Raw genomic sequence first — 25,657 nt, 5'->3', positions numbered from 1 at the left:
ATTAGATTCGACAAACTCATTCTAGTAAAATAATGATAAAATTTACTAATTTTGATTATCGTGGACTTTGATGCAGAATGACTAAACATTCGGGTCACTTTTTCTCGGTTAGTCTTCCCTTGATTTGTAAGCATACTAGTTTATCTAGCATTTTATATTTATGTTGATGTTGATTTGGTTATGTTTTTTTTCTCTTTCTGTTTAAGTGGCCAATGGGTTAGACTTACTCGTTTAAGACGAACTACTTTTCTGTCGTTTCGATCCTTTGGACTAACTAAATCAATATGAGGCAAAGAGTAGAATTTCATTGATGAGTTTCCAAAAACGATCTTCATCAATTATCACAACCGACAAATCTTTTATATAAAAATGGAGGCGTTTTCTTTGCAACACCATCACGTATGAATGGTCGGTCGGAATTAAGTGAAATTTGGCATCCTAGAGTTTTTCGGGCAGGAGATGGTAATGTATAATAGTTCCGAGATTATCACTTTCTATGGAAGGGGGGCTCCTACACAAAATCAACTATAAACGGGACAAAACTCGAGCAACTTGAAGACGATATTCACGAGCACGAAGAAGTTAAAGAACTGTTAAAATTTTCCAACGATTTATTTAGTAATAGGTAAAACGAAGTTTACCGGGTCAGCTTGTTATTTATAAATTCTTACCAGAACAACGAGACTTTCAGACGTCAAAAATTTCATTATAATTATACTTTGATGTACTATGGTCTGTTTTTTTTTCATTCAATGGTAGTTTTTGGAAATTTATCAATAACAGGAATTAAAGCTAGGAAGATAAGTTAGCTTGAAGAAGATATTAAAAATATTGCTTTTGTATGACAAATGCATTATTGCAAATATAATTGAAGTATATCTGATTTTTACCTCGAACTAAAAATTTACCAACAGTTAATTCGTAGTGAACAGTTCAAGTTAATCCTTTTACAATGTTTTCTTCCAAAAAAATACATATCTTACAGAAAACGGAAAATTAGAGCCAAAAATGCTTCGGGTGATATTTTTGCGTAGAATCAGAACGCATACCGAATGCTAAGGCTATGATCATTTAGTATCCGGGCACTTTATTTCGGTGATAGCTACGTTAATAGAGCTCGGATATGCAAAACTTTAGCAGCGTTGTGTTGGGTATGAAAAGGACTATCTTGCCTATTTTTGCCAGATTTTTAAGATAATGTGTGTTTGAGATATTAACGATGCAAAAAGACATGGTAAAAATAATTTTGCACAAATTTGCACCTTTTGCGCATTTTGCGCCTCGAAAATTCTTCATTGTCGACTTGAAAACTTATAAACTATTGTTTTTTTTCTGATTCTTTTTTAACCGAATGGTTAAGAAGTATAAGGAGCTACTCTAGAATCTACACGAAGTTCAAATCAAGCATCGGAATGGAACCCTTGATCTTAAATATGGTTAAAAGTCTATGTTATTGGGGATAACTGAATTCAGACCCCTTAAATAATGCAATTAATCGAATTCCGTCAGTCAAAAAGTGTTGTCTGACTAGTAGACACCAAGTAAATAACTTATAGTGAACAGTTCCTTAGATTGCAATATGTGCAACCGGATTTTACGCAATGAGACAGATGTGTTCTGATGGACGAAGAAATTTATGTTAAAACCGGATTTAAGAGATCAAATTTTTCGAGATGCCTACTCATGAAAAGGTTCCAACCAGACTTCAATTGCCTTTTCCAGGTGAGTTTGTGTAAAATATCATGATTTTGCAAAGGTTTTACTTCTGTGGTAAAAATAATAGATCAATATATGACTGACACAAGTGTGCAAGAGATTTTTTGGAAAAGTAAGATTATTTCTTGAAACCATTGATAAATATTTTTTTTTACATTTTTATATTAAATGTCATATTAACACCTTCATTTCCTCCATAGAAAGTTTTTCGATCAAATGAATAGTTTTTAAAATACGATCGTTTCTAACTGCCCGGATACTAAATGATCATAGCCTTAGTTCTACGAAAAACTGTCACATGGCTACACCTTTTCTATCAATTTAAAAGCTCGTATAGTTTCTATTATTCCCAAAAAAAAAGTTGAACCGTAATTTGAGAAATACGTTCCTCTTCGTTTATGAAAATGTATAGTACAGTATCGATCTTGTAAGTAGTGCTTACCGAAAAGCGTGGGTGTAAATGTCTGTAAGTAAATCACTAAGGCTATTCGCTCGTCCCCCACCCTCGATTTTAGTATACTTTTCGTTGAATAACATTACATTTGACAGTTTAAACTTATCTCAAGAGACTTTTTCGATAAAATTTGCCTTTTTCATAGAATTTTCTCTAGTGTGACATTCATGCGTAGAAATATCAACATGAAGACAACCACTTTGATGAAAAATTTCGTATAAGTTCAGAACAAACTACAGGTAGGTACTTGTTTGTGATTTTATTCGAAAGTTAACACTTAAAGAGACCCTTTCCAGCAAATAAGTGAAAATGACCCAAAAGTCACATAGGACAGTTTTGCTTGGAACGGGAGTATATATTACATTGCTATGTAGCTACACTGAAAATTTCATCTATTTCCATTGTTGAATTCTATAAGTAATTCTCAAAATCAAGTGTTGCATTTTTTCAAATACATCTTTAGTACAGACTTAAATATATTTCTTAAAATTGAATAATAAACTTAATATGTAGATAAAATTTGAATAATTCTGGCCTTGAACGCGTTTAAAGAACAACATTCTTTTTCCAAGCAGCAATAAACAAATGCTAAAAAAAATCATCAGAACATTCTTCATTTGGATTCTAGTACAGACCCCGTTCGTTTTTGGCAACACGCTCGTAAATTTTATGTTGCCAAAATCGAATGTTGCCAAATCCGAACGGATTTTTTTTTTCACTTTTTTATTTCAAATTTATATTTCAAATTATTATAAAATGATGTAAAACCTTATATAATCATAAAATTTTTCAATTTGGCTCAATTATATTAGTTTTAAGCAGTAAAACATGGAAAAAATCGTGTTTTCACAGTTTAAAACTATTATAAGTCAGCCAAATTGAAAAGTTTCATGCTAATATTACGTTTTACATTAATTTTTATTAATTTGAAATGAAAATAAAAAATAAAAAAGTTACAAAAAAAACCGTCATTTTTGGATGTTGCCAAAATCGAACGGTTTTTGCTCGGATGTTGCCAAAATTGAATGTTGCCAAAATCGAACGGGGTCTGTAAAACTTATTTTTGATTCACTCAATGGACATTTTTCTCACTGGATTTTACTTCTTTGAATTCTTCAGCATAATCTCGCCAAATATAATTTCAGAGCAACATACGTAAATGTATCGGTTCGGAAACCTTTCGTAAGCAACAATAACCATGCAGAGGTGAGAACACCTTCACAAAACAGAATCTACTTAATTAAGGTCTTTAGCAATACGATTAAATATCCCAGCATGTCATTACATATTTTTCCATAAAACCATCAGTATGAAAAATATTTCGTTGAGTTTAATTATCAAACATTTTCAAGTTTCTCGACTTTGCTTTGCACTAAAGTAGGTTAAGTTTCGATTCCTTTTTGTTACCCCGGATGCAAAATTTTCACTCGAATTTTCCACAACCTCAAAGCACAAACACTAAGTACCGCGAATTTTCTACTCGACCGGTAGCCAAATCCGTCGACTTTCGCGGTACCGAAGAAGGTGTTCCCCAAGAAAGGTTCCTTCTTGTCCACGGCCGAATCTGAACTGAACCATCCGAGATTGCAGAATTCGAAAGATCGATTCCGTGTTTCTATGCATATCGAAAAACGAAACCGGGAAGGAGTGCGGTTACGTATTCCCTCGCATCGCGTAAATGGGAAATTGATGTTACTGGCAATTGGATACTCTCCCGATGAACCACGTGGATATGGAGCCCAGCAGAGGAAGGTGGACGGCTGTGGCTTGCTGTTGGAAGGGATCAATTTGTGAAGATCGCTTCTCCCCAGTGAACACGGCACTTCTTATTTTAGTGGGGTTCATTCAAGATGATTGCCACCGGAAATGGCGATGAGCTATTAACGATATTGGCAGGACCCCTCCGGGATAGAAGGTTTTTTAAACCTTAATCAATTCTGTTAACCCATATTATGGTTGATAGATTTCTTTTTTTTTTAATAGTTATTTTTTATTATTTTTTTTTTATTAGAAGCCGTTTCCGTACTGAATTGCATAGTGCTGAAAAGGCTTTCGTATTTTCATGATATATTTTTGTAAATATTTAGCAACTTGCCGTTTTTGCATTTTCTGCAACGTATTATTTCAAGTTTATATGCTCCAAAAATTAAAACTATAAATGAACACGTAGATGAACTAGAAATATTTTCGTGAGACGAAAAAAATTGTGATATTTTTTAAGTTAGAGGAGACTTGATCCTTTACTTAAGGAGACATGATCCTTGGTTCAGGATGCCCGACCCTAGGCAAGAATCAAGAAAAATTCAAATATAAAAGGTCCGTTGACTATTTTTGCCATATTAGTTCTCATTTCAAAGTTTGTAAGTATCAGACAAAGAGCATTCTTGAAGTTTGACTACTACACTAGTGTCATTTACACAGCATTTACTGTATACAGTATTTAATTACTGTTTAAACATTACTTATTGGACAGAAATTATCAATTTAGTGATATAATGGTTACTATCCATTCAGAAGAAAAATACACTTTTTTTAAACTCTAGGGATCAATTAAAACCATTTTTTTTTTAACATTTTGAAGTACTTTTCGAAGTTTAATAACTCGATTTTTTTTTAATTTGTTGAGATTACAGCATTGTTGTTTTTTTCTATTTGGCACATTTTTCTAGAGCATTTGCAATTTGTAAGGCATTTCGGTCTCGAGATATAGCAAAGGAATGAAGTATCCTCAGGGATCAAGTATTCTCGCCTACTGTTGTTTGTTTGGGAAAGTGCCGTCCACAATTTAGGGACCATTCAAATATTTGTTATAATATTTATTTTAATGGCATTTCGGCGAGATGAACTCTAGTAGAATGAAATCGAAAGATAGGGAATGATAGGTGGATAGTTAAAGCTAGGGCGCTTTGAAGAAGAAACATTGAAAGGTGGTTTTGAAAATGTAAGTCTAGGGCATGTGGGAGAAAGCTCAAACTAATCGGTTGAGTCTTTGCTCGGCAACGGTTAATTCTGTATGGGAGGCGAAGCAATCGCAGCTCGCATACAGAATCAACCCGATGGATTAGATGTGTACCAACACACCTTGAATTTTTTGCTCGATTAGGTCGATTAGGCGTGTTGGTACACATCTAATCCATCGGGTTGATTCTGTATGCGAGCTGCGATTTGTTCGCCTCCCATACAGAATTAACCGTTGCCGAGCAAAGATTCAACCGATTAGTTTGAGCTTTCTCCCACATGCCCTAGACTTACATTTTAAAAACCACCTTTCAATGTTTCTTCTCCAAAGCGCCCTAGCTTCAACTTCAAACATTTAAAAAATTATTTTCAAACTTTGATGGGTTCTTACTTTTAAAACTCCGAATAATGATTCTTAATTTTTGAAATTCTGGAGAATTTTTTTTTTATTTTAATAGAATACTAGCAGACCCGCTAAACTTCGTCTTACCATTTTAAACTTGGCGTCCATTTTCAATTTTTTCTTCGCTTTAAAAAATCATCAAATGATGAGTCTCGCTATCGTGAACATGTCCTAGTTTTTTTTTAACATTTTTATCCTTTCCGTTTGCTCAAATTGTTCCGCTTAACTCTATCGGAATCATCGTTTTTTTCAGCACTCAACGTAACCATCAAACTTGGCAAGCCTAGTGCTTAAAAATTCACTTTTTGTAACTTGTTCCATATTTAACTATATGTTGTAATATCTATGTTTCATGTAATGAATATCTTTCACCATTAATTGAAATTCATTACATATCAAACTTTATGAAATTAGAATCTGAATATCGGGGCAATTTTTGAAGTAATTGCCCAATATTCCTCCTAACGCAGTACTTTCAGCTCCCAATTAGCTTTGGATGGTATGTTTTTTAGAACTGAAGAAATAAAAAACACTTTTTTACAAACCATTTTCAAGCTGATTTTTTTTCATCATCCTCACAATTTGAAACAGTTTTAATCAATATCCATATTTTCACGAAAATCATGTCCAAAAAAGGTTCGCAATTTTTTTTTAAAAATTTATTCTAGCATAAAATGCAAATTAAATTCCTTTGGGTTTTTAAACGTACTTTCACCCAATTAATCAAGGAACCGATTTATTTTTAAAGCAGGAAAAAAATTTGTTTAGATTTTTTGTTATTTCACCGAATCACCACATTTTTTTTATCCTAAAGGACATATTTGCCTAATTTAACCCATTGTTTTTGAAGATTTTAACTGAAGCATTGGGGTGTTCTGATTTCAAAATTACCTGAATAGTGTTGGAGGTGATCTGCAATTTCATTTAAGATTATGTGATGTTTTCAAGATTCAATAACATTTAATTAAAAAGCAGATTTATAAAAATTAAATATGTGGATCGAAAAGAAGTGATCTGTCTAGGCTACGATGATTTCATGAGTTCATTCTATTTCTGGAAATTTTCATTTAAAAATACCTCGAAACATTATAAATAAAATTGAACGTCTTTTTTATTTTAAATTTTAATTTAAAAAAAAATACCGGGGCAAGTACAAACGGATATCATCACAATTCAACTTTCATATTCTTTCTTAAAGAAATAAATACACGCTATTAATTTTTTGGTGTAAATTTGTGTCAAATTGGATGAACAAAATTGTAGCATCACTTTCGACATAAAATTACACTAGAGAAGACAGAAACGCTTGAAGCCATAAATTATCGAAGATATAAAATTGCATCGACAAGGATGTAATTTTATGTCAAACTGGATGCACATAAATAAATCATCGCATTTCACATAAAATACATCAGAGTCCAATAAGAATATAAATTCAGGGATTTTTCCAGGAAACAATAACATTTTTTCATGAATTTACATTGTGACTAGAGTTTATTTCATATTTATAAAATCTCTGACGGATCTTTACTAATCTACAACACGATTAAATGATTCTCGTGATTACTTTTCACATCAAAAACACCCGACACCGAGCGGAACTCGTAAAAATCTATCGAACAGCAGCCAATACTGTCCGACGTTGTCTTCAAAAAAAAATTATTAATTATCGAATGGTTGAAGTAGTTTAAAGAAAAACTCACATCGCTACATCGGTTCCACACCGGCTCAAATGAAAGGGGAAAGTCCCAGCTTTCGAATGGGGCAAAAATTAGCGATACTTATTTTCGAAAACTAAAGTTTTCTCCCAGAGACACCGTGCCCATGTATAGCAAAGTCATGCAATAAAGGGTTTATCACAATTTGAAACGTAAATTCTCGATTAGGAAACACAATATTTAGAACTTAGGAGGATTTACTGAATTGTTGATAATTGATTTTTATCTATATATATAAAAATGAATTTCTGTCTGTCTGTCTGTCTGTCTGTCTGTCTGTCTGTCTGTCTGTCTGTCTGTTCCCTATAGACTCAGAAACTACTGAACCGATTTATGTGAAACTTGGCAAGTGGGGGTATTGGAGGCCGGGGAAGGTTCCTATTATGGTTTGGGACCCCTCCCCTTAACAGGAAGGGAGGGAGGGGCCTCCCAAACAAAAGACTATTTTTTGCATAACTCGAGAACCAATCAAGCAAATGGTATCAAATTTGGCATGGGGTGGTATTTGGGAACGAGGAATATTTATATAAATATAAGGTACCCCTCCCTCCTCACAGTGTGATGATAGGAAGGGGGGAGGGGGGCTACTTTACAATTTTTCATATAACTCGAACACTAATCAAGCTAATGGAACCAAATTTGGCATGGGAAGGTAATTCGATACGAAAAATATTTCAATGCTTATTTGAGACCCCTCCCTCTTTCCAGTTGAAAGGGGGAGGGGCCTTTTTCATAATTTTTTACATAACTCAAAAACTAATAAAGCAAATGGAACCAAATTTGGCATGGGAAGGTATTTGGATACAAAAAATATTCCGATGATTATTTCAGACACCTCCCTCCAATAGGGAGATATAAAGGGGGGAGGGGCCCTCTTTTTAATTTTTTACATATCTCAAAAACTAATTAAGCAAATGGAACCAAATGTGGCATGGGTGGATATTTGGAAACGTGACATGATTGTTCGAGAATTTGAGGCCCCTTCCTTCTTCCAGCGGGGAGAAAGGAAAGAGGGATGGAAGTTTCATACAATTTTTATTGCATAAATCAAGAACTACAACAGCAAATGGAACCAAATTTGTCATGGAATGATATTTGGGTACGTGGTGCTTTTATGAATATTTGGTATCCCTCACTCCTTCAAAAAGGTTGATAAAAAGGGGGAGAAGAGGTCTCCCTTACAAATTTCTGTATAACTGGAGTGCTGATCGAGCAAATTGAACCATATTTGGCATGTGAGGGTATTTAAATATGAGAAATGTTTCTATTATAAAATTGACGCTCCACCTTTTTTCAGCGGAAAGATATAAAGAGGGGCTTCCATACATTTTTTTTCCATAACTCAGGAATTATTCGAGCAAACGAAACCACCAAATTTGGCATCAAAACGTATTTGAGTACGAAAAATACTTTCATGAATATTAAGTTCTCACCCCTCCATTAAATGGGAAGAACGGAAGGGGGGGATGGTACTCCCTTTCAAGTTTATGCATAACTCAAGAATTTAATACGCAAATGAAACCAAATTTGGCATGGGATAGTATTTCAATACGAGAAATTTTTCAATGTGAAACAACTCCTTTCTTGCAGTAGGAGGATAGAATTGGGAATATAGAAAGGGAAGAGGAAAGCTTACATTTAACTTTTTTTTTTACAAAATTGACAAAAAAATTGACAAAACTTAACATGGAAAATCATTTTGGTATGATTCTATGATTATTTGACACACCATCCTCTTTTCAGTGAGAAGGTACATGGGAGGAAGGAGGTGAGCCCAATACAATTTTGTTAGCATAAGTTCTCATTTTATGCTAACGAAGCCAACAAATGGAAACAAATATGGCATAGAAAGGTACTTGGTTAAGAGATATGTTTCTACGATTGTTAAAGACCCTTACGCTCTACAGTGTAGAGAGGGGAAGAAAGAAAGGGGCTCCATATAAATTTTGTTGTAAAGCTTAAAAACTTATCAACCAATGGAACTATATTTGATATAAGAGGAGTTTTGGGAACGAAAAGAATGGTTATTAAAGATTACAATCTCCAATCATCAGGGGGTGAAGAGAAGGACAGGAGGGAGGGCTCTATTATCTGTTTTTTAGCATGAATCCAGAACATATCAAGCAAAACCAACCATATTTTTAAGTTAGATTGTTAGCGAACGATTAATTTGGGAACCACCTTTTTTAGGGCGAAGCTTGAGGAAACAGATTAAAATTATCATATCTTCAACACAAATTTATAGATCAAGATTCAGAATATAAGTTTAAGTTATCTTTGTGTTGTAATTTAAAACTCCACCTGCAATTCTCATTTTATAGCGGTTGCTTATCAATTACGTCATAATTTGATTTAAAATAATCCCAACAAAAAAAAATAAAAATTTAAAAAAATTCTGAAAATATCATTTGATTTTGAAAGGTGTAGCAAAGCACACCGGGTCAGCTAGTTTGATATAAAAAAGAAAATATTTAATTTTATTTCAAGACTGCCAGTAATCAAAGTCAAAGATAAAACTCTTTTCGATATTCAAATTCTTCCAGTTATAAGAATAAAAGGCTTAAAAATCTCTGGAGTTCAAAATGATAACTTAATATGATTATAATACAACATGTTCTATTCTACTGACAAATTATAGATCCAGAAATGATCAATGAGAAACGGATGAAATAAAAAAAAAATAATGAATGCCAAATTTTGTTATAAATATTGAAAACACAAAGATTATAAAAATTTAATTAACGCTGCGCATTTAAATTATTCTTTTAATTAGCTATTTTGAATCATTTTTTCAACATTTCTTAAGATAAATAAAATATCATAATCGATTGAAAAGCATGATTGAATATAATGAAAATTAAAGAAACGTTTATTAGTTGTCAATCGAAGGTTTTCAATTTCAAAATATCAAGCTCTGAATATTTTGTCGCATTCAATTGGAATATTGGACAGAAGATAGAAACCATGTTTTTCTTATTAAAAATTCAGTATCAAAGACTTCTTAGAAGAATTTTTTTTTCAGAACATAATAACTCAGAATTAAAAAATAAAGACAAACCTGAAAAAAAATTCATTAAATTGAAATAATTTGACAAAATATGAAGATGAAAAAGATAAGTTTTTTAATATTTCAGAAGCATTTTTAAATTAAGCTCGTCCAACCATTTGAAAAACTTATAAAAATTTAAATGATTACTCAAAGAAACAACATTTAGCTGTCTATGAATGATTGATATGGTAGATTTAAGCGTCATGAACTCGGATCTCTTGTCAAATTTTGTCTATCATCTTGCGTGATATGGAGTTTATAAGCTTTAAAATGTTGCAGTTTTAGGTGAAATCTATCATTGATGAAATAACAAATCTACGCCAAAAATAAAATCTGATTCTGAATTTGTTGATCAAACCCATTTTATTCAGCTAAGGAATAATATTGTACAAACGATGATGCATGATCTAAAAAGTTAAATTCTACGGTTTTGAAAAATTTAGAAAGAAATCATTAAAAGGTTTCTGACATGACATAACTGAAAAAAAGTATAAAAGAACTGATTTCACTTAACAGAACTTGTTCAAATCTGCAAAAAGATTTTTAAAAAATCCATAAAAATATCTGAAATTCAATCTTGTTTGAAACTTTATCAAATATGGGGAACGTAATCGGGTTGAAAATCTCTATAACTTTTTTCAAAGACCCCAAAATAACTTGAAGTCTTGGGGAAAGTTGAAAATCGATTTTATTCAAACTTTATTTTAAAATGTTTTGTTTTTGTTTAAGTTTTGCGAAATAAATGCAGAAATTTATTAAATAGTTTTAATATAATTTCAGGAGTTATTTAAAATATAAAAGCTGAAAAAAAATCAAATTTAAGTTCAGGGCACCCAAAGTAGTCCAAATTTGCATTTTTATTCTTTGCACCTTGAAAGCAAAAATTTGGTTTCCTTGTGAAATTTATCAAAACGTTTCCGAATGGTGATGTTAAGTATTTAGAAGAACAAGAAACACAAAATAAAATTGAGTCTGGAATTGGTTTCTTCAAGAATATTTCATGTCAGAACGATTTTTTGTTAATCAAAATTTTAAGTTATAAAGTAGAGGATACTAGGTTTTGTTTTGCTAATATTGATGACCATCGTGAGTCATGAAACATGGCTTCCAACTTGTTGATGTACAAAATTAGTATTCTATGGACATGGCCGTAGGAACGGGGGGGGTTTTGGGGGTTAAACCCCCCCCATGAGGGTTTAGAAATAGCTAGCGAGGTGTTTCACTTTACAAACAAAATTAAAATTTTTTTTATCCAATTTTGATAATAGAGTAAGGTTATTTAGGAGTAACAATCTTGACTCAAAACTGATGTGAAACCCTTGAAAACTTATCCCAAATTCAGCATTCTGCTACAATTTTTCCAAATTTGGTTGATGAAAATTAGCTCTGGATTTTAAATTTCAAATGACATTAAACTGAAACTCATTCCGGAAGTTCTGGTTACTTAAATAAAAAAAATATATTCCTATTTTCATTTCTTTTGCGATTGTTTATTTAGTTTAGAATTCGTGATCTACAGTTCGAATTATCATTAGAAATTAGAAATGAAATGCTTTTTTGAAATACTGGATTAAATTAGATTTTGAATTTCATTCATAATTTGATTCATGCTCATGTTCATTTTCAATAGTTAAATTAAAAAAATCGAATATAAAAAAGGAAATAAGAATCCATTTTAAATTTTTGTTTCATATTCAGATTCAAAGTTCTTTAACTTTATTATTGTGCAGAATTCTAAATTTCAATCTTGAAAACGGCAATTCAAAATTGAAAAATTAGAATCATATACATAATTCAAAATTCATAATCAAATTCAGATTCGCATGTCCGATAAATTGAAACCCAAAACATCAGAATTTAAATTATAGAGCTCTGAAAGGATTGAGGGCTCCGAAATAAATTTCACTTCGTAGTTTATATTTAAATTCTTATCTTGAATATGAACTCAGAAATCGTTTTTTGTTCACTTAAGAAATCGTTTTGAAATTTGGAACGGATTCAAAATTGAAATTTTGAATTCAGATTCATAATTCAGATTCGGAATTGATAAATAAAATTCAGATTCAGCTTATAAATGAGTTTAATATCAAGATGAATATAAATTAAATCACAAGAATAGTTGAGGAAATCAAATCCCAAGAGATCGCAGATTTACAATTTTAATTTTAATTCAATTTCAAAATTTTGAATGTTATTCAAAAACAGTTTGTATTCACTATTCAGCTGAAAATGAAGGTTTTAAGTATAATTTGAGTTTATTTTGCAAGTTTTATTTAATTGAAAATACTGATTTAAAAAAATATCCACAGGATTTTAGCTCAGCAATTGTTTTTTTCTCAACATAATTTGCTGGAAAAGAAACATGTTATTTAAACGTATGAAATTTGCAGTGAATTTCATATTTTCTTAGTGTATTGTTTAACATTAGGTATAAATATTGCAGTTTTTTTAAGAACCAAATTTCAAACTTAAATCTAAAATATGGATCCAGTTTTCAAGAATCAGAAGCACAAAATTTATATCTCTAATCTTGAAAATTTTATTTATTTTAACTTTTTTCTTCCTTTTTTCTCAGAAATTATTTTTACCAAATAGCGAAATATATACTCAAGAATTTGATAGATTTAGCATAATTGATTTGAACATATATTTTGAAAGACATTAAATCTATTAGATTCTAGAGAAAATCAAAAAATTTCTACTATCGATGAAAGTAAGTTCCTATATTCTTAATAAATAAATTTAGGCTTTACAATTGTAGCTAACCTAAGCTTGCCTGATTGTCCGGTTTAATCCGGGTTTGCCTGGATTTTTTATTAAAAAAAAAAAGAGAGCTCTGCTCCGACTCGAATGCCCGATTTTCATTAAAATAAGCCCAGATTTTGCCCGGATTTTTCACTTTATTTACCAAAATTAAAGCAAAAAATGCGATTTGAGTTTATTTATGCGTCCAAAACGCATTTTTTTTTAACAAGTTTTATGAAAATAATCATGAATGGTTTTTTTTTTGAAGTCTCAAAAACGATTTAAAATTTGCTGTTAAGTTTTATTTTTTTTATATTTTTGTAGAGAAATTCCTGTGTTTGACCAAATTTTCCCGGTTATTGCCCAAATAATAAGTCAATAGCCCGGATACGTGTGGTTAAACATTTTGGCAACCTTAAACTAACCATTATAAACATTTTGGGACGTGTTTTTAAAAGTTACTATTTAATTCGAAAAACTAATGCCTAATGTTAAACAACTTAAAGTGAGTAATCCTCACTAATTTTTTTTTTTTTAAGTTTCTTCTATCAATGCATTGTTTGAGCGAAAAATATCACAAGAAAAATTCAGTCACCAAAACCCCCCCCATGAGGCGGTTCTTCCTACGGCCCTGTCTATGGATGATTTTGAAGTTCAAATGGTAGGTTTCAAATTTTTAATTTGTTTGGTAACACTTCTTAATAAAAACTTATTCTAAAGACAAGGTAGAGCTTTTTAATGTCAAGTTTAGAGTTCCAGTACAAAAGATTGACTGTATTGCAATTGAAATTTACAATTAAAGATTTGTTTCAATTCTTGAAGAGCATATATGTAATGTCGTAAAATCAAATGTATCAAGCCTAGATTGATTTAAGACTAATTTCCACCAGAGGCAAGCAAAATATCAAAACCTTTATAAGTTGAACAGATTTTTTTCAAATGAGGCTCTTGGAGCCAAACGGGTATTCGTGCATAACCCGCTTGTTGTCGAAACTTCTCTAAGATTTTTAATACAAATCTTTGTCTATTCAAGTTTATAGTTAATTGAACTTCTGACAAATGTTAAGAATTTATAAGGAATATTTTTTTCAAAATTTTGAAACCTTTACTAACACGCCTAAGGGTCAGATCTATTTTTGTCGCAGAATTTCCTGGCATTCGACAAGCAATTTAAAAGTGTCACAAATCAATAAAATTTCATCGCTTCATCTTCTGTTTTGCCCCGATGATTGGCTCGAGTTGTCTTTGCTCGGTTTGTTTTTCTCATCCCTCAGCCACATGTGATGATAAGAAATCTTTTCCTGTGGACATCCCAGATGGAAGGGTTGTGGCATGAGTGGGATTGGAAGCATTCAACAACCCATCAATACAATATGCGCATATGGAACGAGGAACATCCAGTTTCCTCAAGTTGGAAGGGTTTAGTTGGGTAAGATGCTCTGTAACGAATGTCGAACATTTTCGTAATAAATTCCTTAAGATGAAGGAAAAAATCTGCCTTACCCTACGTTTCTCAAGGTACGAGTAGGTTTGCCCCGGTGGAATCAATTCCAAATAGTAAAATGCGCGAACTCGTTACAGTTTGCGAGTTTGAGTTTGCCTTTGCCTTGATTGGAAACAGTCAAGTCCAGAAGTTCCGAATTGCGTGTCAAAAGAGAAAAAATGGAAGAAGGATGGATTTTGTTTTGCTGGAATTTCGGATGTTTTTGATTTGCCTTCAGGTGCACAGAGAGCTTAATTGGAAAATAAAACTCTACGAGACGTTTAGTTTGACTTTTCGGAATTTGAAGGGAAATTGAAAAACAGCATTTCTAGGAATTCATTTCGAAGTTAGTGAAACCTGTTGGAGAAAAAGTTGAAAAATTCCCAATAATTCAACGAAAACAAATTGATCGTCATGTATCCAATTTATTTCCACTGAAAGAAATTCACTAGTAATTTGCTACTTTTCAATCCAGTAACAAGCTCAATTCAATTTGTCGTTAGCAATTTCATCCTCAAACTGCAAAGTGCTTCACATAAAAAATTCAGACTCATTCCCTGAAATACAACGAAAAACGGAAAGTAAACTAATAATAAAACTATACCCCCAATGGTTCCCAGAGTCCCTTCCGGTTGGAAAATAGGTCAGCAGAAACTTTTCCTGGAGTAGCTGGGAGAGGGAGAGGAAAAATTAATTTGATGTCACAACCTGTGACGTCAGGATGTTGGCAGCAAACAAAAAAAAACAACGAAGAAGGAAAAAAACGTAAAGCCAAGTGCTGAGAACACTTCACAGAACAACAGCCATTTTCCATCATCATCATTGTCAGTAAATTGTTGACCGGCAAAATGACGAGACTGGAGCAACAACTTTTGAAGTTTGCTCTTGCAATTGTTGTTGAGTGGTTTTTTTTTCCTAAAGACTGTTTTTCTACAGGTAAGTGGGACGATAAAGAGACGTTTCGTTTGATGAAATTTACTAAACGTCAGCAGAAATTATTTAAAAACTGATGGACATATTTGATGTATACATCTACAAAAATCTTCAGAAATACAAAAATTTAATGATTGAGGTTGTAAAAAAAGCGCAATGTTTTGTAATTAATTAGTTTTAATCAAAATACAAAAAATAATAAGATATGCAGAGCTCTTCAACAAGAAGTTCATGTTTGTCAGTAATGTTTTAAATTGATATATTTATCGAGACTAACGTTTTTTCTAAGATTTCGCCTATGGCTCACAATGTTTCCTCTTCTTTATTCTGTAGCAAGTAGTAGAGGGGACGAAAGGCAACTTCAAAAAATCTTCCATCGATAATCAAGGATAAGGGAGCAAGATGAGCATCATGTTCACTGAAGAGACCTTTGATGAATGATCTTTTCTTGGATCAATAACAGGGCAAAGTAAATTACTTGAAACAATCCTTAAAATGTCAACAAGTCAAGCTTGAAATCAGTTGATGAGTCAAAAGCTTTTGCAGAATCCTTAGAACGGCTGAAATATTGAAACTGTATCTAAATGCTGAAAATTCATTCCTGCAACTGATATCCCAGACAACCAGAAGTCGTATTTTCTTTTACGGTGATCAGTCGGGACTGAGAGATTTTGTCGTGCTATGCATAAAATAATTCGAAATAAAAAACGTATATAACTGCATTGATTCGTAATAATGTGCATGCAATCGTATACCTATGCAAATCAATTCGCATGTGTGATTTTCGTAAAACGTATTTGCTGGCAATCGTAAAAGAATACAAATAAGTTCAATAAAATCGTTTATGATAATACGACATCGATGATTCGACTCGTATTTAAGGAGGCTTCAAAATGCTGATCTATTTTAAGATCATCGATGACGTGTTCTACGATTTAAAAGATTTTAGTTATAGAAATATACGATTTGTTTTTGGATTAATGCCTTTGAAGCAAATCCTCTTGAATTTATATATTCCAGATAGCGTCGAGGAACCATCATGAGCTGCAGATCGTATCGTCATAGGTTCAATCAGGCATATAATAAATTTGTACGATATAAACTTGAAATTTGACAGCAAAAACGCATTTCTTTGAAATAATCTTATTTTTATTATTTTTGGGGATGAATAAACCAATTGGTTTAAAGTACAAAAAAATAATAATCCTATTTTTATTCAAATGACGGAAAATGAGAGCCCTGCACTCAAGTCGCAAAATAAGACCAAATAAGTAGTCAAACTTTCCATATTGTTACGAAAAATGTCGTATATTACAACCTCAATCATCTATATGATGATGTGAATTGTCATAGTATATTCCAAAAAGAATCAGGGTAGTCGTAATTGATGCGCATGACAAGTCGTGCAAATCGTAATTTAATACAATCCAAATCAAGAATATGTTTGCTAATGTACCTATATGGCCTCCAAAATGATACGTATATACTGGTTTTGCTACTTTATATACGATATGTTTACAAGTATATTTGCACGTATATTTGCGTTGCAAATTCGAAATACCCACCAAATGGTTGTTTGGGATAGCAAATGTTTTTTATCTTTAAATTTGTATTGCTTATAAATATGCTAGTTATCAAATAAATAATTAATTCTAACTTTTTGACTCAGATTTCTAATTCCTAGATGTAGGCGTTAAACTAAGAGCAAGTTCACTGGTGTTGGGAAAAAGTGATAGAAATTTTGTCACTTTTTGCACATTTTGAAAATTTTGCCATGTAAAAACATTTTCAAGATATGTGGCCTTCAAGTTTTTCAACATCACGTGTTGTAGTTTCGCATGCTGTGATGCAAAAATCGCAATATTTCCATCACATACGGCTGAAATAGAAACAGTGCTGTAAAAAATACAACGCCCAGAGATCTTGAAAACATTTTTGCATGGTAAAATTTTCAAAATGTCAAAATTTTTACCACTTTTTCCCAACACCAGTTAATTTTCTCTAACGTGGCTTTAGTGGTGCTGGCTATAGTTATAACTTTTTCTATTTATTATTAACTAACTGATCTGGTTTTGTTTACGATTTTTACGAATCTCAATTCAGAGATTCACGCAAATACGTTTGTCACTAACAAGAAAAGATCCATGACTGCTTTGTTTTCTTTGTTTTGAATTTGAATTTTTTATATATCTTCAGTGTTGCCCACCACAACTATTATTTTATTTTAATTTTTATTAAATTTGATTAATTTTCTGGATATCCTTCATCTCATCTATACATTCCTTCTCACCTCTTTTTTATTGAAACTTTTATTTGCAGTCTTATGTTTTTCTCTAAAACAAAATTTTATTTTTCTGCAAACAATCAGCAGAAGTTGCCATAAAAATCGATGGTTTCTAAGCCAATCCCGTCTATATTGATCGAAAAGCCAAATTAATAAAAAAAACTATCAGCAGTAACAGTCTTAAAAACCTGCGCTTCCTAAGCCAATTCCATCTATTTCCACCGGAAAGCAAAATCAAAACAAACAACCAGCAGCACCAGCCTGAAAATCTGCGCTACTCAAGCCTATTCAGCCCTTTTCCACCGGAAAGCCAAATCAAAACAAACAACAAGCAGCAGTAGCTTGGAAATCTGCCCTTCCTAAGCCAATCCGTATTTTTCCACCGGAAGGCCAAATAAAAAACACAAAAATCTGCGCTTTCTAAGCCAATTCCGTCTTTATCCACCGGAAGGCGAAATTAAAACAAACAATCAGCAGCCGTCTTTGAAGTCTGCGTTTCCTAAGCCTATTCTGCCCTTTTCCACCGGAAAGCCAAATCAAAATAAACAGCCAGCAGCAGCAGCTTGAAAATCTGCGCTCTCTAAGCCAATTCGTATTTTTCCCAAAGGAAGGCCAAATCATTCAAGCAATCTGCAGTAGCAGTTTTAAAAATCTTCGCTTCCTAAGCCAATCCATATTTTCCACCGGAAGGCCAAACAAATAATAAGCAGCAGCAGCAGCCTTTTAAATCTGCGCTTCCTAAGCTAATCCATTCTTTCTCAAAGGAAGACCAAATCAAACTTACAATCAGCGGCAGTAGCAGCTATTGAAATTTGCGCTTCCTCAGCCAATCTGTTCTTTCCCAACGGAAGACCAAAACAAATAATCAGCAGCAGCAGCAGCAGCAGTCGTGAAAATATGCGCTTCTTAAGCCAATCCGTCTTTTTCCACCGATATGCTAAATCAAAACAAACAATCAGCAACAACAGAGTTAAAAGTAGCGCTTACTTATCCAGTTCGTCTCTTTCCACCGATATGCCAAATCAAAACAAACAATCAGCAGCAACAGTCTGAAAAATCTGCGCTTCCTAAGTCAATTCCGTCTTTGTCCACCGGAAGGCCAATTTCCATAAATATACCCTTTTCTGTTAAAGCTTAGCAAATAATATCAAATTGGGAAATGTTATTAAATTTGGATGGATGAACGACGTTGTTGAGATAGTATCCATGTTACGAATTGTTGAAGTTGTTATAAATGTATAATTTTAATTATGATTATGATATACTTCGGCGATTTTTTACGATTTTTAAACGGTAGTGATACGATCTACTATTTCTCAGAGGCTATCTAAACTCCTAATTATTGAAACTAGAGTCCGCTTGAATGCTCTTCTAACCAATGATATGTAGTCACGAAGACCCAAATCTCCAGAAAAGTGTCTAAAAATTTAAAAGCTCTCATCAATAAAATACGTTAAAAATTGTTACAAATCAACTTTCGAAGCGCTCAGTTTTCGAAACGGCGTTATCGTATATGAAATCATGAATAAATTTATCAATATCTCAGTAAAACGAACGGCTTCAATTTATTGCTTGATAAATGCAATTGGAGTTACTTATAACTTGGCAAAATTTTACTTTTTTATTTTAGTACAACCAAGGACTAATAAAATCGTGTACACGAGTGGCGATTCCCGCTCGTCTACGATTTTTACCCGTAAAGGTTCGTCAAAGCGCGAGCAGGCTGTGAAAAAAAATCCCTTAGGTTCGCGAACCATACGAAACACGAGCGAGGCAGTCCAACCAACAAACGATTCTTTTGGATTTTGAATCCTGTCTCGCTCGTGGAAATCGTAACATACATGAAAATTTTTCCCCGCGATTTTGGCTCACGAACCATTTAGCGAAATGGTTCATGAACTTTTTTTGGGAAGGGAACGCGTGGTTATTCGATTTTCTTCCGTAGGCAGGCTGTGAGTCTCTTTAGGTACGCGTACGGGTAATAAATTGTGCTTCAAGCAGCAGCAGGAAGTTCTTCATTTTCCACTGTTCTTTCAATTATTGTATGGGTCTTTAAATAAATTAAAAAAAAAAATTATTGTATGGAATATTTCTGTTTTATTTTTAAGTTTATTAAAATTTTTTTTAAAGATAACTGACAACATTTCAAGATTAACGAAACTCTAAATATTAAATCAAATTCATTCTGCCATGTCAACTCCTGGGTGGTCAATTGAATTAAACAAAGCTTTTTGACAAAATTATGGATTAGAATGGACACAAGAAGGCCCTAATAATGATCTTTAACAACCGTTTAAGAAATAAATAATCAAATCAAATCTTAGAGCTTTACAATTTCATCCAAATCACTACATTTCAGTAGTAGAGTTTGAGTGTAAAATTCCATAACTGTTTTTTTGGAAAAGACAACCACAGTTCCATATGTAAAGTTTCAATAAGAAAACACATGCAAACGTATCAATGATTATTTTGGATTAAAGTGAATATCATAAAAAATTGATAAATTAATTCAATAATCAAAGAAGAGTTTTCAAGTAATTTTTCTTAAAAAAAAAACTTTCTTGAGGGGTTTTGGCTTGAGGGATACAAATATCTACGGAAACTTGCTTTTTCACCACCTTATTCACATGCCCCTAAAAGGATGAAGAAATAATGAAATCCTTAGTTCCAACGGTTTTTGCAGAGAATTGAATTCTTTTTTACTTATAAGAAGACGCAACAATTTTCCAAGAAGAGAAAAAACCCGAATTATAAGAGTGCGTACTTTATTTTGTCAAAGCGAAAACGGACTTTGACCACAATAACGGGACGGTAGTTTTTAAATATTACAATAAATTCATGTTATTCTCAATTCAAATCCTTTTAAGTAACAAAAATGAGTATGATACTCAATCAATGATAAAAACCGATAGAATTAATGATACGTCGGAAAATAAATTACAAACTTGCATTGTTATTTTTAAATTATAATAATCTCTAACATTAATTCTGAATCCGATCTCGATCTTACTACTGGATTTGAAATCACCGTTTATTGTCTGAATTTCCTTCGATTGAGCTTCTTGAATTGATTTCTGCTATTTTTTTTATCTACCATTTTTTCGTCATTTTTATCTACTTATAATCTGAAGATTATTTTTCGATCATCAAAATTCACAACGCAACTTGAAAATGAATAAATTCAAATTAATTATTCATTATTTATGATTTAAAACTATCAAAATTCTTTTTATGGGTTCATCACTCTATGTTTCGAACTGTTAGTAAGTACGGAGTTTGTTTTTCAGATTTTATTTTAACATTTCTGAATCCGCTTATACGAATTTTGCTATTAAAATTTATATTTTCTCACTCTTTGCATAGAGTTTGGAATGGACAAATTAATGATTGAAAATTGCTTATTCCAAATTCAAAAATATTCAGTTGAAATTCATTTTGGATTAGGGAATCCCGATTTTGGAATTGTGTTGTTCTGATGACTCAATTCTGAATGAAAAAGTTACACTTTACTATTTGAATTCGGAATTCTTAATCCACAAATTTGATTCAAATATTCGTAGAACTTATTTCAAAACTCAGAATTCGAATTTAAATTGTACAGTTTCAAATTAAGTATCACGAATATGAAATTAAGAATTTATGAGAAAGAATTTTCAATCCTAATTTTTTAAATCAATTGTATAATTTTGAATCCAGAAAAGGAATTTTAAAAAATGGATTTTGAATCGTGAACATTGAATTATTTGTTTTCAAATTTTGTTCATCATTCGGATTTTCAGCTGAAATTAGGAATTTGAAATATCAATCGCAAATCGTACATATTTGAAATATTTTAAAAATAAAAATCGAATATGTTCACACTAGTCCAAATGTAGTATGCATGTCAAATTTAAGTAGTAATGAAAATCAAATAAGATGCCATTGAAAATATTTTGCAAAATGAGAATGTTCTGAAATTTTTTTGAAATATTTCTGAACTAGGTATGGCTCTGTAACTTTGAATAACACCAATATTTCGTTGCATCCAAAATCAGTTGAATTGAAAAAAAGATCTTTTTTATTTCAAAACAGTAGTAAAAAAGCAGTTTTCAAAAATTTAAATGCAAATTTTTCAATTATAGTTATCTTTCACATTTATTTTGAACTTGATCTTGATCAAACTCATGGATTTGAAATCTACGTTTATTGCCTGGATTTCCTTTGATTGAGCTTGTTGAATGTTTTTCCTGCTATTTTTAATTCGTCATTATTATCTGCTCATATTAGAGAAATAGCGTAGGACAAAAAAGTTTTTTTGCCCAGATAATGCTCGGATTTATGGACATTTTTAAAATTAATTGCCCGGATTTTGCTAGGTTTCTATTTAAAATTGCCCGGTTTGTCCGGCTCGGAAACGCGTCAAGCGAAAAACACTAGATATCTTGTATTTGGTCCGCAATGAGTTTGAAACATTGAAATTCTTAATTATCTCAATGGTTTTCCCTCGCTTTCAAAACTTCATCGTACGGTTAATGCCTCCTTTTTTTCTGCGATGACATGAAATTTGAAATTCCAAACTTATATAACTTCCTCAATTTGAACTTCGGAAGAAACTAGAAAATAACAAAAGGGATACAATTAAGATGCCGAAGTAGCACATTTCTAGATTGGATTTGTATTTTTTTTATCCTTCCCCCACCCCATACATCTTTTTAGGATGCGGAGGACCTTTTTATCCTTCGGATAATTAAATCAATATTTTTTCTATCTGTTACTGGGCCAGATTGCATCCTTTCGAAACTCTATAAACAAATTTGCCAAATTTGACGTTGTTTAACATCAGAAAGGACAAACTTCAATTCACAAATTATATACATGTTTAAATTTACAACATTGTAAATTATTTTCAAGAAATTGTTATGAAAACTTTGAAAAATCGATTTATTTCATCTGTCCACGCGTTGCATTTGGCGCAATCAACAACCATGTGGAGACAAAATAACAAAACGAAAAACACGACCATCAAGTGTGCAATGCGTTTTCCAATTTGGTTCACGAACCAGAATCGCGAGGTTCGCGAGGTTTTCTGCCACGGCTCGCTCACGATTTTCTGGCGATCGGATTCCCCTTGAAAAAAATCCCCTACAATCACGTGTTTGCTGAGTCGCGAACCTACTGTGGTCAGAACTTTTGTGAACTACGCGCGGTTTTGTTTCTTGGCTGCTCCGATTTGAATACGATTTTTTTAGTCCTTGAGTACAACTGCGGCGGAGAACAACTGACAACTGTTGGATCAAGCTTTCGCATTTCTTGAATGGTTATTGAAGTCAGAGGAAGCGACGACTATGTCCAGTCCAGTCAAATAAGTACATTCTTGACAATTATTTTCATCCAGCAGTACTTATACTAAGCATTTCAAAGCGGATTTAATTTACGTATCTCGTTTGCATCCTATTGCTTAAAATTTAGTTCTTATTGCAAATTTGAAGAAAATAGCGGATAAATTTTAGGATACATTTTTTATGCAATGTGTTACAAAACTCCAACAGCGATTATATTTAAACATGCCGCCAAGTGCTCATACGACCTGTTTAAAACTGACCAAAATTTTGTTATTTTTTCTCTGTTTTGTTTTGACAGTTCTCTCTGATGAGTTTGGAGACATCTGGTGGCCCAGCCAAAAAACAAAAATTGGTTCTAAAAGGGCGTTGGAATTTTTACACAAGTTTCGTGGGCTAGCTTGTACGTCTGTTCTCTGTGTTTATAAATTTCCTAAAGGAAATTTCCGCTAAACAACTTTGTTGAAGATCGTAACTTCGTATCTTACTAGGCAAAAAAGTTATTAGCTGTTTAACAGGGGTATGCCTTTTCGCATTGATAAACAATAAATTCAATTGATACCACTGCTTGTGCCTCGTGAAGTATTGCATGAAAAGTAGTAATGCAATACTTCGCTAGGCAGAAGCAGTGATGTCAAATGAATTTATTGTTTATCAATGCGAAAAGACATACCCCTATTAAACAGCTAATAACTTCTTTTCCTAATAAAATACGAAGTTACGGTCTTTAATAAAGTTATTTAGCGGAAAATTTCCTTTAGGAAATTTATAAATTAGCACAAAAACGATCAGCTAGCTCGATTTCACAGAAGAAACAAAAATGGTGTTAATTTTTCAGTACAAAATATTCAATTTTCCCATACAAATTTAAATGTTCAAATTTACTCATGTAAACGTTACATAAAAATTCTACAAAAAATCATGGATAAGTTTTGGACAAAACAAAGCTATTTAGACCCCAGGGTTTGAAAAAATAAAAAATGACTCCAAATCGACTCAGTCTAATTCCTTATTTAGATCCATTTATTTGTTAGTTTTCGATTTAATCCAACTATTTGTATGTAAACAACCTCTTTAAAAATTAATGTCCATTTTGCTTGAATAGTTCTCGATTTATTCCAAAAAAGCTCATATGGGAGCACTTTTCCATTTCATTCATCCGTCCCCACTGCTTGAAGAAAGTAGGCGTTTTTCATAATTATACCCATGTTGGTGAATCGGCAACAAAAACAGGAAACTTCCGAAAATTTGAACAATGTATTTGATGAATTGTTAAATTTTACCTGTAACCAATATCTGACATTATTTTAGGTTCCTATCAATAGTGTTTTACAATTGAATTGATGTTCAAAGTTTGATTGTGTTGTACTCACGTTTAGTGCCTGCGTTTTGTAATTAAATAGCCTTGTTGCCGGTGTTCACTTCTGGTACGGTTGTATCATATACTGTTTATCACAGATTGTACCGTAGCAAGGTCACGAAAGGACATTATATCTAATTTGAATAAGGCATCGCACAGGTAACATATTACATATACTATTCGATGTGTGAAAACTAAAATGTAAATTTGATAAACAGTATATGATACAACCGTACCAGAAGTGAACACCGGCAACAAGGCTATTTAATTACAAAACGCAGGCACTAAACGTGAGTACAACACAATCAAACTTTGAACATCAATTCAATTGTAAAACACTATTGATAGGAACCTAAAATAATGTCAGATATTGGTTACAGGTAAAATTTAACAATTCATCAAATACATTGTTCAAATTTTCGGAAGTTTCCTGTTTTTGTTGCCGATTCACCAACAAATTAAATTTTACGTTTACCGGGATGTCGGAAGCAAGCGTAGCGAGTGCCAAAAATGCGAATAGGAGCAATATTACTAAGTCTGGTGAAAGCTGCGGTACATGTCGAGCCGTTGATAATAGCAGAATGGTCCAATGTGACGAATGCGACACATGGTTCCACTACGACTGCGTGAATGTAGACGATAGCATCAAGGATAAGGACTGGAGCTGTAACTCGTGTGTGAGAAAGGCTTTAGAAAAGGAGAAATGTGTCTTAAGGGAGCAAACGGAAGAGCTTCGACGGAAGGAAGAGCTATGGAAGCAAAGTCAGCTACACACTATTAATTTTTTGGTGTAAATTTATGTCAAATTGGATGCACAAAATTGAAACATCACTTTTGACCTAAAGTTATACCGAGAAAAACAGAAACGCTTGAAGCCATAATTCCTCAGACATAAATTATATGACGTATTTGACATAATATTATATCATCGATGATGTAAACTTAAATCAAATGTGATGCACAAAAGTAAAGCATCTTTTTTAGCATAAAATTAGATCTCATAAGAAATAATGTTGCGTCGTATACATTTTTAGTGGTATGAGCTTTCGGGGACAAAATTTATAGATTAATGCATTTGTTTTGTTTGATTTTCTTTTATTTTTTTAAACATCTTATTCTAGAATACACAGTTTGGAACATTTATAGGAAATGGGGCTTATGCTGCGACGCGATTGACGTGACTCACGAAATTTCATATCGTTTTGCTGGCTTAAATAGTCTCTCTAGTCTCGAAAT

The 25,657-nt window shown here is 32.4% G+C and overlaps 1 protein-coding gene across 7 annotated transcripts in view; it reads right to left on the bottom strand.

Annotated features, from left to right (window-relative positions):
* LOC129754228 (uncharacterized protein ZK1073.1) overlaps positions 1 to 25,657 on the bottom strand; it is a 327,678-nt gene that overhangs the window by 83,458 nt on the left and 218,563 nt on the right. Inside the window, exon 1 of one of the 7 annotated variants that reach the window (XM_055750156.1) lies at positions 3,578 to 3,727. The exons of 5 other annotated variants lie outside the window; for them this stretch is intronic. The gene's annotated coding sequence lies outside the window, so the exon portion shown is untranslated. Of the gene's footprint in view, positions 1 to 3,577; positions 3,728 to 25,657 lie in introns of those variants that run through there. One more of the 7 variants, XM_055750158.1, reaches the window with a different exon arrangement.

Source organism: Uranotaenia lowii, chromosome 3 (assembly GCF_029784155.1).
Source record: "Uranotaenia lowii strain MFRU-FL chromosome 3, ASM2978415v1, whole genome shotgun sequence".
Lineage (NCBI taxonomy): Eukaryota > Metazoa > Arthropoda > Insecta > Diptera > Culicidae > Uranotaenia > Uranotaenia lowii.
The sequence above is the reverse complement of the archived record's forward strand: the minus strand, read 5'-3'. Positions and strand labels throughout refer to the sequence as shown.